We start from the raw sequence: 11,744 nt of genomic DNA on the forward strand, positions 1-11,744 counted from the left end.
AAAATAATTATGGCATACCACAGGGACCAACAGTACAATTATCCCTTAAATTTATAGAATCTACTATCGGGCAATTCAATGAATCTGGAAATAAGTGAAATATGGGTTGAATAATGATTTCTCTCATTTCTCCCCCACAAATTCAATAATAGCTAATAGTAGATTGGTACCTTTCTTGTACGACATATTGGCAAAAAAAGAAAAATGTTTTGTTTCAATTCCTTGCATATTTTTTTGTTCATTTTCTTTTGAGTAATGTGTAAATTTACAATTGAGTATGTGAGACTACATATAGGTTTTACTTATCTAATGATGGATTTGAAAAAAAAATAAAAATGCAAAAGAATGGCACCAACTACATATTGACAAAAAAAAAAAAAATTGTAATTTCATAATAGTCCGGAAGACATTGCAATAACCGAAGATTTAGAAGAAACATAATTGTAAATTGCTTTATAGTTAGAGAGAATAAATATATTTCTCTTAAAAATTATAAATGTTGATACAATTAATTATTGAATTAAAAATATTTTTTTAAAAAAATCTACATAATAAAATATGAGAAAATTTAATATTCCCTTTTGTATGCAATAATAATAATAATAATTTTGATAAAAAAAAGTCCAAAAATTTCTAATATATATATTCTGAAAATCAATTAAAAAAATAAAAAAAAATAAAAAAAAAAGTTTAGACACCCCACAAACTACCATTCTCATGACAAAAATACTCTTCAAAAAAATAAAATTAAAAATAGAAATAGAAAGTAAAAAATAAATACAAAAAAAAAACCCCAAAACAAAAAACAATAATAAGAGGATGGAGGTGGTGGCCGGACCACCCCCAACTGGCCAGGGGTGGTTCGGCCATGAGAACTGATCCTTTATCTCGCCAATGCCCAACTGCACATGTCCCCTCTCCCAAGGGACGGAACCACAACCAAGGTCGTCCCCCAAAAAGTTTTAAATTCTCTTTAAAATATATAAATTTATAACTTTGTCCCTCTAAAATAATTGTTTTATCCCCCAAAATAATTTTTTTGTCCCCACATTTTTTTTTTGTTTATATTTTGACTCCTCTTTCATTTTAAAAGATTAAAAATATTCATAATTTCTACCGTCAGAACATTCACAACAGTAATTTTCTAACCATTTTACCTATAGGTATGAACAAACCCATTTTTTTCCCAATCATTTTTTTCTATATCATTAAAATAATTTATTTTCGTACTTTATTCAATAAACTATTTTTTTTTCACTCTCTTTTACCGTCTATCTTCTTCCTCTCTCACCCATCACTCTCGTCTCTATGCAATCTCTGATTCTTCTTCCATTTATTTTTCCCAAAATCACAGCTTCCATTTCTTTGTTTCTCTAGATATCTCGCCGTAGATCTCTCCATCTCTTTCTCACCGAGGGTCCCAAAAGGTTTGGTCGCTGCTTCAGATCTCGCAGCGATTCGAATCCCCTGCGAGCTTCGATCTTTGACTCGCAGTTGGTATTCTTGTGATGTCTCACATCGCCTGGGAATGAGGATGCGTTTATATGTATAAATGCACAATTTATGACACAACGCGTTTTAAAGTCGTGATGGTCATGAACCTATCAGAACTCCGCAGTTAAGCGTGTTTCTGCGAAAGCAATCCCAGGATGGGTGACCTCCTTGGAAGTCTGGTTTTGGGAGCCAAAAGCGAACAATATTGTGTCATTGGGGGTGGGTCGTTACAAATGGTATAAGAGCCACCTATTAACGCCAGGTTATGTGGTACTAGAGCACTGCATGACATGGTTCTGACGAGGACGTTAGAAGTTTAAGGGGGAAGTTTGTAACACCCCGATCCCATATTGAGAATAGATGAATATCTCACATACAGTGAGTAGTTTATAAAGATACTCATGAGTGCTAAGTCCCACATTGCCTAGTTACTAGGTGAGACTGGGCTTTATAAGTGATTATAGGGAAAGCTCTAAATTGACTAGTCCTTTTGGAGTGATAGCGCAGATGTGACTAGCGCTTTTCCTTGAGTCATTACAAATGGTATCAGAGCCATTGCCCAGTCTGAGATGGAGGGAGCGTGCACAAGCCAATGAGGGACGCCAGCGGAGATGCTATGTCCAAAGAGGGGGTGATTGTGACGTCCCACATCGCCTGGGAATGAGGATGTGTTTATATGTATAAATGCATCATTTATGACACAACGCGTTTTAAAGCCGTGATAGTCATGAACCTATCAGAATTTCGCAGTTAAGTGTGCTTCTGCGATAGCAATCTCAGGATGGGTGACCTCCTGGGAAGTCTGGTTTGGGGAGCCAAAAGCGGACAATATTGTGTCATTAGGGATGGGTTGTTACAATTCTAACATGTACAATTTAAGCATTTGCCATTTTGTCCTACAAGTAGTCTGTAGTCAATTACCCGTTTGTCCCTTATTGGGTCTTTTTGTTCTGGTTTTGTTTACTGATTTTCTTTTATGGTAAGGATTTGCAAGTGAAAGTTGAGCATCGCTGTTGAGACTATATGGCCAGAAAATGCCATGGGAAAAGGACGAAGGGTTCATTTTTCCGGGGGACGAAGAAGGAAAAGGTGGAGATTGAGGCAGAGTTGAGGCTTGACCAGGCGTAGCTAAACTTTTTTTTTTTTTTTTTTTTTATTGGTTTTGGGATTAAGATCCCTGCAATTCATTGAGCAATCAATAATTAATAAAATATGGAAGAGTTTTGTTGTTTATTAGCTATTTTATCTTCTTCATCATTGACCTCCCAAGTTGCATTTTAGTGCCGGTTTGACTTTGAAATTACTGATACTCCTATTTAGTTTATTTCTAATCAGATTGAAGTTCCAAAAGAATTGTTGTTGTTGGAAGGTTCTGAGGATCTTGTTTAGAGAAAGAGTCTATGCTATGCTCAAACGTGCTTTTTTTTTTTTTTTTTTTAAACTCTGCTTAGTTTATTTTATTAATAGTTTATATTATTGTGTTTTTGTGATATCAAGAAAATTTAAAATTATAATTTTAAATCATATTAGTCCTTTGATTTTTTTTTTTTTTTTTATTGTTAGTGGTAATAATAACTATAATAAATATCATTTGTTAATAGAAATATAATGAAATTCTAACCAAAAAAAAAAAAAAAATGTAAAAAAAACTACATGCAACTATGTCCTTATATAGTTATGTATTTATATAAGTTCGTTATCCCTTACTAAAAATTCTGTTCCGCTCCTGCCTCTCCCTAACGACATCAACGCCTTACACCATCTAGTAGCTGCAATTCAATATTTGAATCTCTAATCACCATGGCTGAGGTCTCCATCGACCACTGCTTCAAGCTCCTTTATGTCTCAATCAACCTCCTCTTCTGACCCAAGTCTGTCAATCTCTGCTAACCCCGACGGCATCCGCTTTATCTTCCACAATATGGGTTGTAGCTCAACATGATCCTTGAGGATTACATTAACAAGAACACCGATCAACAAGATTCTGGAGCTCAACCCAATTCCTTCGTCTACCCCCTTCCAAATTAAAGAGGTGGTTCGGCCCTAGAACATCCTCATTTTCTTTTTCTTTTTCTTTATCTTTTTTTCTTTTTTTCTTAAAAGATTTTAGTCTTTAATTTTTATTTTTATTATTATTTTAGTTCTTACTTTGTTTTTGGGTTATATGATCCATAGGTACACGTGGTTTGGACAAAAATTAAGTAGGCAAGTTGTGATTGGTTCGTAACATTTACAAAATCACTCACACTGGTGAAACTCATGCATGTAATATTTACACAACCACTCATATTAAGTGGGATTCATGCATGTGAATCCTACCAATATGAGTGGCCATGTAAATGTTGTGCAAATATATTTTTTTTTTAAATAGTCACTTCAGTCTTCAAAAGTGTCATTGTTAGTACTTGTTTTTAGTGAAAAAATTCAGTTGGTAATTCCGCCTTGATTCTGTCCAAATTTTTAACGGCAGGCCACGTCACCCCACCAAAATGCCGACACTTGTTTCAAATCCTACATAGCAATGTATCACAATAAATATATACATATCCTTTTACTATCATGTAGGCGAAAAAATTATTAAAAAAATTATATTTTTTATTAAAAAAAAAATGAAGAGAAAATTACCGGTGACCCCTGCCCTAAATGGGGGTGGCTTGGGCCAAAATGACGGTAGCCGACCATTCCATGGCCAAAATGGGCCACCCCAATAATTTTCTCTTAATTTTTATTTATTTATTTTTAAATAGAAAAGGCCTAACCAGCTAAAGGCCTGGGAAGCAATTATGGACTTATGGTCACGCCTCACAGGTCAGAATTTGGATCCTCTCCATTTGAAATAGAGAGAATATTATTTATTTAGTGTAAAAATAAAAAGACAACTATACCCTCCATATTTAACTAAATGAAAAAAATCAAATGGAGAAAATCCTTGTCCCACAGGTCACGCCTTCATGGCTTTCCAAACCCTCCACATCATACAGAAAATCCCATCAACCAAAGAATCCAACGGTGTTGATTCTTGAGAATGAACAGTCGCCATAGACTGGGTGGGGCCTTATCCTGCGCAATGTGAAATGGGTCTTTTTCTTCGGTTTCGACTTTCTTGCCACTGTGTGGCTGTGATAAGTCTCCAACCATCGCAATGTCAATTTTGGGCCCATGAATGTTGCCAAGCAGCAGTTTCTGAAGTCCATTAATATTTCAGGTTGCAATGTCTAACTAGTTTTGCGTTTAATAAAAAGTACAAGAAATAACTTGGCTGGCCCAACACTACTCACTGCTAACTAAAATCTCCCATGCATACAAAGTTAGCAGCCTTTTAATAGGTGAGATCTAATACCGGCAATTCGTGGAATGATTTATTGGAAAAAAGTGTGATTTTAAACTAAATCGTAAAAAATGAATCACTTAAAATTACAATTTGAAGACACATAAAAATATGCTTTTCAAATCGCAGGCAAGGAAGTGCTATTTTGAAAACGCATAATTTTAAAGGTTAAATTGCGATTTTAAATGTCAAACTACGATTTTACCAAACGCTTTACTACGTTTTTGAAAATTACGTTTTCAAATCGTACATTTTAAATCGCTATTTTTAAATCGCGAATCAGAACAGACTCTAAATCAAAGTTTTATTCTAAATTAGGTTGAAATTTGTTTAATAATTCATTTTGTTAAATTGATATGTATCTAAAATTCATTACATTTTTTATTGTACGTATCAATTACGTGCTCTTATGGCTATTGCGTAATCACGGGCACTCCTGGATGAGGTCACAAAGCTTTGTTTCCGCGGCAAGTATAGAAAGCTAAAAGCTTGGAGGATTAGATAACCAGTTAACCACGCCCTTCAACCACTGCCAGGGAATCTGAAGAACAATTCAATGGATTTGGTCAAAGGTGCGTGTTGAATATATATATATATATATATATATAGAACCATTTCTGAGTAGGGCCGACAATTTTTGACACGACCCACGAACCCAAAACGAAGTTAAAGGGTTGGTGTTAAGCTTAAAAGGATTCGAATCATAAAAGGGTTAACCCGTTAGACCCGTTTAATAAAATGGTCATTACATGGTCAACTTGTTTAACCCGTATACTTGAGCCCCTTATTTTTTTTTACGTTAAAATTTAAATCTAAACAATCATGTTCTTTCTTTTTTTCACTGTCTAAAGAGTAAAGACTAAACTAAAAAAAATCTCATAAAATATAAAACAAGTCATTTTCTTTTATTGAGTTAGAACTTGAACAAAAAAGGCCAATACGAAAAAAAAAGTTTAGCGGAGTTTTCAACATACTAAAAAAGGCAAATACTTAAACCAAAACAAGTAAACAATAAGACAACTCAATGTTTCATATTTCAACTGTGAAATAATATGATTTTTTTTAGTTTGAATTTGTGTTTTTATTTTTATTTTTATAGATTTTATTAATAAACGGGTCGTGTCAACCCGTTATTTAACAGGGTCATGTTAGGGTTTAAGGATTTGACCATTTTATCTAAACGGGTCGTGTCAGGGTTGACCATTAACGAGTTGGCGGGTCAAACGGGTCGTGTTAATCCGTTTTGACAGCCCTACCCCTGGGTATATATTTTTAACTTTTTAGAATTTTTATTTTGGGTATTTATTAGCTGAGTTGAACCAAGTTTGAGTTGGGTTAAAAAATTTGAGTTAGGCTGAAAATAATGGGAATTGCAGCCAAACATAAATTGGAAAAAAGAAAAGAAAATAATTGAGTTCAATATGTTACAAATATTTTGATCGAAGAATTATTTCACAATATTAATGTGATTGTTTTAACTAATTTTTGAATAATTTATTGTAAAAAAAAAATAAAAAATAAAAAATAAAAAAATGAAGGGTGAACAAGAACGGCACATTAACATTGTGTAATATTTTGAGATAAACATATAATACATAACATTACTCTTTTAATAATAAGGCAGTCATGGAAAAAGCCAGCAAACAAATCCAACTTACCTTCATGAATAAACTTTTTTTTTAAAAAAAAAAAAACAAAAAAAAAAAAAACAAAAAATGGGGCAAGGGGGTGGCAGCTACCCCAGCCAATGGGGGTGCCCTTGCCCCATTTTTTCTTTTTCTTTTTTTCTTTTTTCTTTTTTTCTTTTTTGTTTTTTGTTTTTAAAAAAATAAGTTTATTAATTTATTTTTTAATAAATTTATATTATTTTATTAAGATGTGCATGTCAGCGCCACGTGTTGCTAATAAGATGGCGACACGTGGCGCTGACGTAGTATTTGACGGAATCTGTTAAAAATTTTAACAGAATTTGACGTCAGGAATCGATTGTAATTATTGCATACCATAAGGACCTCCCATTCACTTTTTAAACCATAGGGAGTGAAAAATAATTATGGCATACCACAGGGACCAACGGTGCAATTATCCCTACATTAAAAGATAAAATGTTACAAACAACAACAAAAAGTTTAGAAGGGGTGAACTTTTTCACCAACAAATCCAATCCAAATAAACAACAAATAAAAAATGTGTGTGTTTTTTACCATCCCAAAGAGATTATAAATGTTATGATCCTTTATATTTAAGGCAAAAATTAAGCCCAAATAGCGGTATAACACTAAAACATGGGAAGATAATTAAGGGCATGACAGAAATATTGCAAATAAGGTTGGTGAAAAGATCTTCGACATATTAACTGACAGAAACAAGCTGTGCAAATACAACAGATTTCCAAACTAATTTGTTTATCAGCCAAACACAGTTTTCCAGAAGCCTTGACTGGAATTGGTGCGGTCGAAGCTTCCTGTGGAAATCACAGAGATAACAAATATTAACAATAATATTAGTCCAACCAAACTAATATGGCCGGTACAAAAGGTTTGAACAAGGGAGATCGAGGATGCCGCCACGAAATTTCTAGATGTTGACCAAAATTCAGGCAAGCATCGGACCAACCATCTCTATATTAATGTTCCAAGCATCATAAATTATACGGCATTGTTTGATATTTTTGTGACACGGTTGCAAACATGGCTCTTGACATTCGGTTCATCTTTATAAGGTGGTTGTCGTTGCAGATGCGGTTAAGAGACGATAAACAACTATAACCCCTTGTATATCCCTAATAGCAACCACACGTTTGGGCTAATTTCATAAATAAAATATTCATTAGATGGATATTCATAATAAGTACGTAGTCACTTTCCCTATTTGCTCCTAATTTTCTTTAGTTGGAATAATTATATGTACTACATTTTTTATTTTACAATTATCTCATAATGCATGTTAATATGATAGTCCCAACTAACTGTTGATTTTTTATTTAACAATGATTGATCAAATGGTTGATTAAGACTACCACGTTAGTACTATGAGATAATTAAAAGTATAGTTTATATCATTAACTCTTGTTTTAGGTTTAGGAAATATATTGAGTAATGCTATATGAGAAATTCCAAATACTCAAATCTAGCTCGTATCATTTGGCTGATGAGGCAGTGTCTACTGGCCCTTGAATATCCTTTATTAAAAATGGAAAAAAAAAAAAAAAAAAATTCAAGTGGTGATCGATGGACACTGCCACATCAATCCATAGGGATGAGAGTTGAGTAAGTAGCATTACTCATACTATATAATACATTTTTATTCCACAATTATCCAACAATACTGACATGGTTGTTCTAACCAATCTTTTGATTTTTTTTTTTTTTTACAAGAATTGATCCAATAGTAGATTGTGATTGACACATCAACATTTTTGAATAATTGTGAAATAAAAGTATAATTTATAGGATTACTAAAAAAAATATTTTGAACAACTTTGTGCATGTTTGAATTTTGAGTTTTAATTAAACCTCAGTTATTAATTTAGTAGATTTAATACATGAGCTCAAAAATATTTAAATCAAAGACCTCCCACAAATTTTCTCCAATTTTGTCCTCAAGTAAATGACAAATATATATATATATATATATATATATATATATATATATATATTATGTCATTATTATTATTATATGTTTAAGGGAAAAATGGTTAAATGTTTTAAAATCTTTGTAAATTCGGTAATTAAATTAGACAATAAAAAATCGATGGCTAAAACGTAAAATCGAAAGAAAAAAAACACAGGAGCTAGGTTATAGAATATTTTCACCTAAAGCCTGTTTAAGCAAAAGCATAAACTATATATGGATACAAATAAGAGCACTGTTAAATTGAAATATGTTTTTATACAGGACAACATAAGTTCTTATAAATACGTCTCTCTCTCTCTCTCTCTCTCTCTCTTTAGACTTGGAATTCAAATCTAAATAATTGTGGCTGCTACAAAGTTGAATCTGAAAACGACCCCTTTAGTCCTTTACAAAATTACAACACAAGCCATCTATCAATTGATTCAATTCCATCTACGATTGGAGGGAGGAGGAGGGGGAATATTGGATCTAGTCCTAACTCCTACGTGGTGGAACCATAAATTTTGATGGAGGGGCCAACAAACGGAAAAAAAAAACACACACACACTTACGTGCGGAAAAGAAAAAATTAATTTTTGAGGGTTTATCTTTTAAAATAGATATATTAGGAGAATTTCTAAAATTTTGGGTGGCCGTAATCCTCCCTCAACCTTTCGCCCGTACCTACATTTACTCAACTAGGAACCTCCGTCTAAAAGCAATTAATCCGACTCTAAACTCGAACCATTGACCTCACAGGGGAATAATGGTTAGGTTAGAGCAATAAGCCTATAGTCAATTATGTAATCAAGAGCGAAATTATTATTTTTTTAAGGTGAGGGGGGGTGGGGATTTCAATTGGCTGGGGGAGAAAATTTAGTTTTGACAAATACGGAAATTCTTAATAATTAGGGTATATTTGTTAATGTATTTTAGATGATACTTTTTTGACTTTTTATTTGAAAAGTTTTTAATGTGATGTAAAAGGTAAAAAAGATTGAATATTTTGCATTGTTGGTTGTTTGTTAGTGTTGCAAAAGATATAAAACAAAAACTTCTTTGCAAAGGATAGCAAGAAAAAGGTTTGGAGGACTTATGATCCCTCCCAAGCCATAACCTAAGTCTGCCCCCTTACTGCAATCGAACACCTGCACGCGGTAAGCGCTACACAAAATAGACTTGGCTCATGGTTTGAGAAAGTAGAAGCGACTCGGCCAATCAAGTTAATAAATCGGTGGAGCACAAAGGTTTTAAAAGATGAATTTAGCTCAAGTCCTGTAAACAAAACTACACAAAATGAGATGATTAGGGGATGGCTAGCTAGTAGAAGAATGTCTAACATGTCCTAAATTTAATTTCAAAATTTATTGTGATTTGTTTTAAGCACATAATTAGCTAAATTGTTAAAGAAAATTATACAAATCAATCTCTTACTAATTTTATTTTCAAATCTATAATCAAATTTGTAAGATTTACATTGAGTTCCACAAATTAATAATAATTTTAAAACGTAATTGTATAGATATGAGTACAAATAGTTAAAAGTCAGGATTTCTTGTCTGGTACTCAATCTTGACTGGCAAAATTTTCTTGTAGTAACAAAAATTCGAAAATAGGGGTACGTGGCATGCATTAAATGGCGAGGGTTGTATCTACTAAAGCAATTGTTTGACAGCAGAGGCTGCGGCAATCTAGTCACCATTCACCAACCAAAGTTCAAACCCTCATGTTATCATGGGCTCTGACTCCCTGCTTGAGAATATTCAAACTCACATGTTCATGAAGGGAACCCAATCTCCATCTCCCTATCAAACACATGAAAGCAAATTCCATCATTATTAAAGCCATTTTAATTGAATCGTACGTTGAAATTTTGTTTTCTAGTGAAATTGATTATGACCCACCACGCGTCATCGATCAGCTCCTTCAAAATCAAAACAAATTTATGTTAATTTATGTCTGCTTAAATGTGAACTCTCTCTCCCTCTCTCTCTTATTTAGTCAAACAACATGGACTATCAATAGGATTTAGTTAGCTTTAATTTATATATATATATACTTTCCACCGGGGCCGGAATAAGAATTTTTGGTGAGGAAGAACGAATTTTTTTTTTTTTTTTTTTTTTTGGGAGATAGACTTGCATAAATACAAAAGCATATAAATATTTAAAATCTTTATATATTTGTGTTTGTACACATTGATATTAAATAAAAGCATTGAAGTCTTACATTTAATCTCATGGCATTACAAAAACATAGTGGTATAAACAACTAGCATAATAGCTTCAAAAAAAAAAACTAAACATAATCTATAGGGTCCAATAAAAATGATACTTATGATCGTGAACTTTTTTTCCTGACAATCCCTTAAAGCTCCAAATAACAATGCTATGAGTCGAGCCAAACAATAGTGAAATCATAAATGATTAAACCATTTAACTTGTGATGCCAAAAAAAATATTGTGAACCCAAATGACTGCAAAATTACTACTCAAAAAATTGATTGTTGGTTAGAGACTTCACTTAGAATAACTACTCAAAGAACCCAAACCATTTAACTTTTTTCTTTTGCATTTTCAGAGTCTTAAACCAAATTGAGTTTCTAGTTAGAAGCCAACTAGAATATGTAAGGAAATTAAATGAATGGTATTTTAGATTTTTTGTGTTTAAAAATGGGGCAAAACTAAAAAAAATAAGTTAAAAGGGGACACAAATATTATTTCGGGGAATAAAAGTATCATTTTGAAAGAACAAAATTATTTTTTTAATATATTTAACTATTTAAGGACATTTTTCAAAATTTTGGGGGGACATTCGTCCCCCCTCCCATACGTGGGTCCGTCCCTGCTTTCCACATCCATTGAATCGAATTCAATCTCGAAAGATGACGTGTGAATAGTTGAATAGTTTTAGCTTTAGTTTACACGTCCATTAAATCCCATTATTAGATCAGGAAATATTTAACTCAAAATATGTTGAATCCAGCGCAGAAACACGCTCAGAAATTTGTCCGACCAATAGCATATTGTACGTGTGGGTCGGTTGTTCTAAAATTCCTTATTTCCAGGTAATTAGATGAGGTAATGGCAAACGAAATGTTTTAGACCGTATTAGGGGCAAGTATTTCAAACTCAGAATCAATTTCATATTAAAATTTTAATCATTTAATTGATATTTTAAAATAATATATATATACAAAAACTAATTAATCCTAAATGAGGTTAAACATACATGACTGTACGTAATTAAGATGGAATTATATGTCTCGTCACAATTTATCTCCAACCCCGACGGCCGACATGCACGT

Source organism: Alnus glutinosa, chromosome 1 (assembly GCF_958979055.1).
Source record: "Alnus glutinosa chromosome 1, dhAlnGlut1.1, whole genome shotgun sequence".
NCBI lineage: Eukaryota > Viridiplantae > Streptophyta > Magnoliopsida > Fagales > Betulaceae > Alnus > Alnus glutinosa.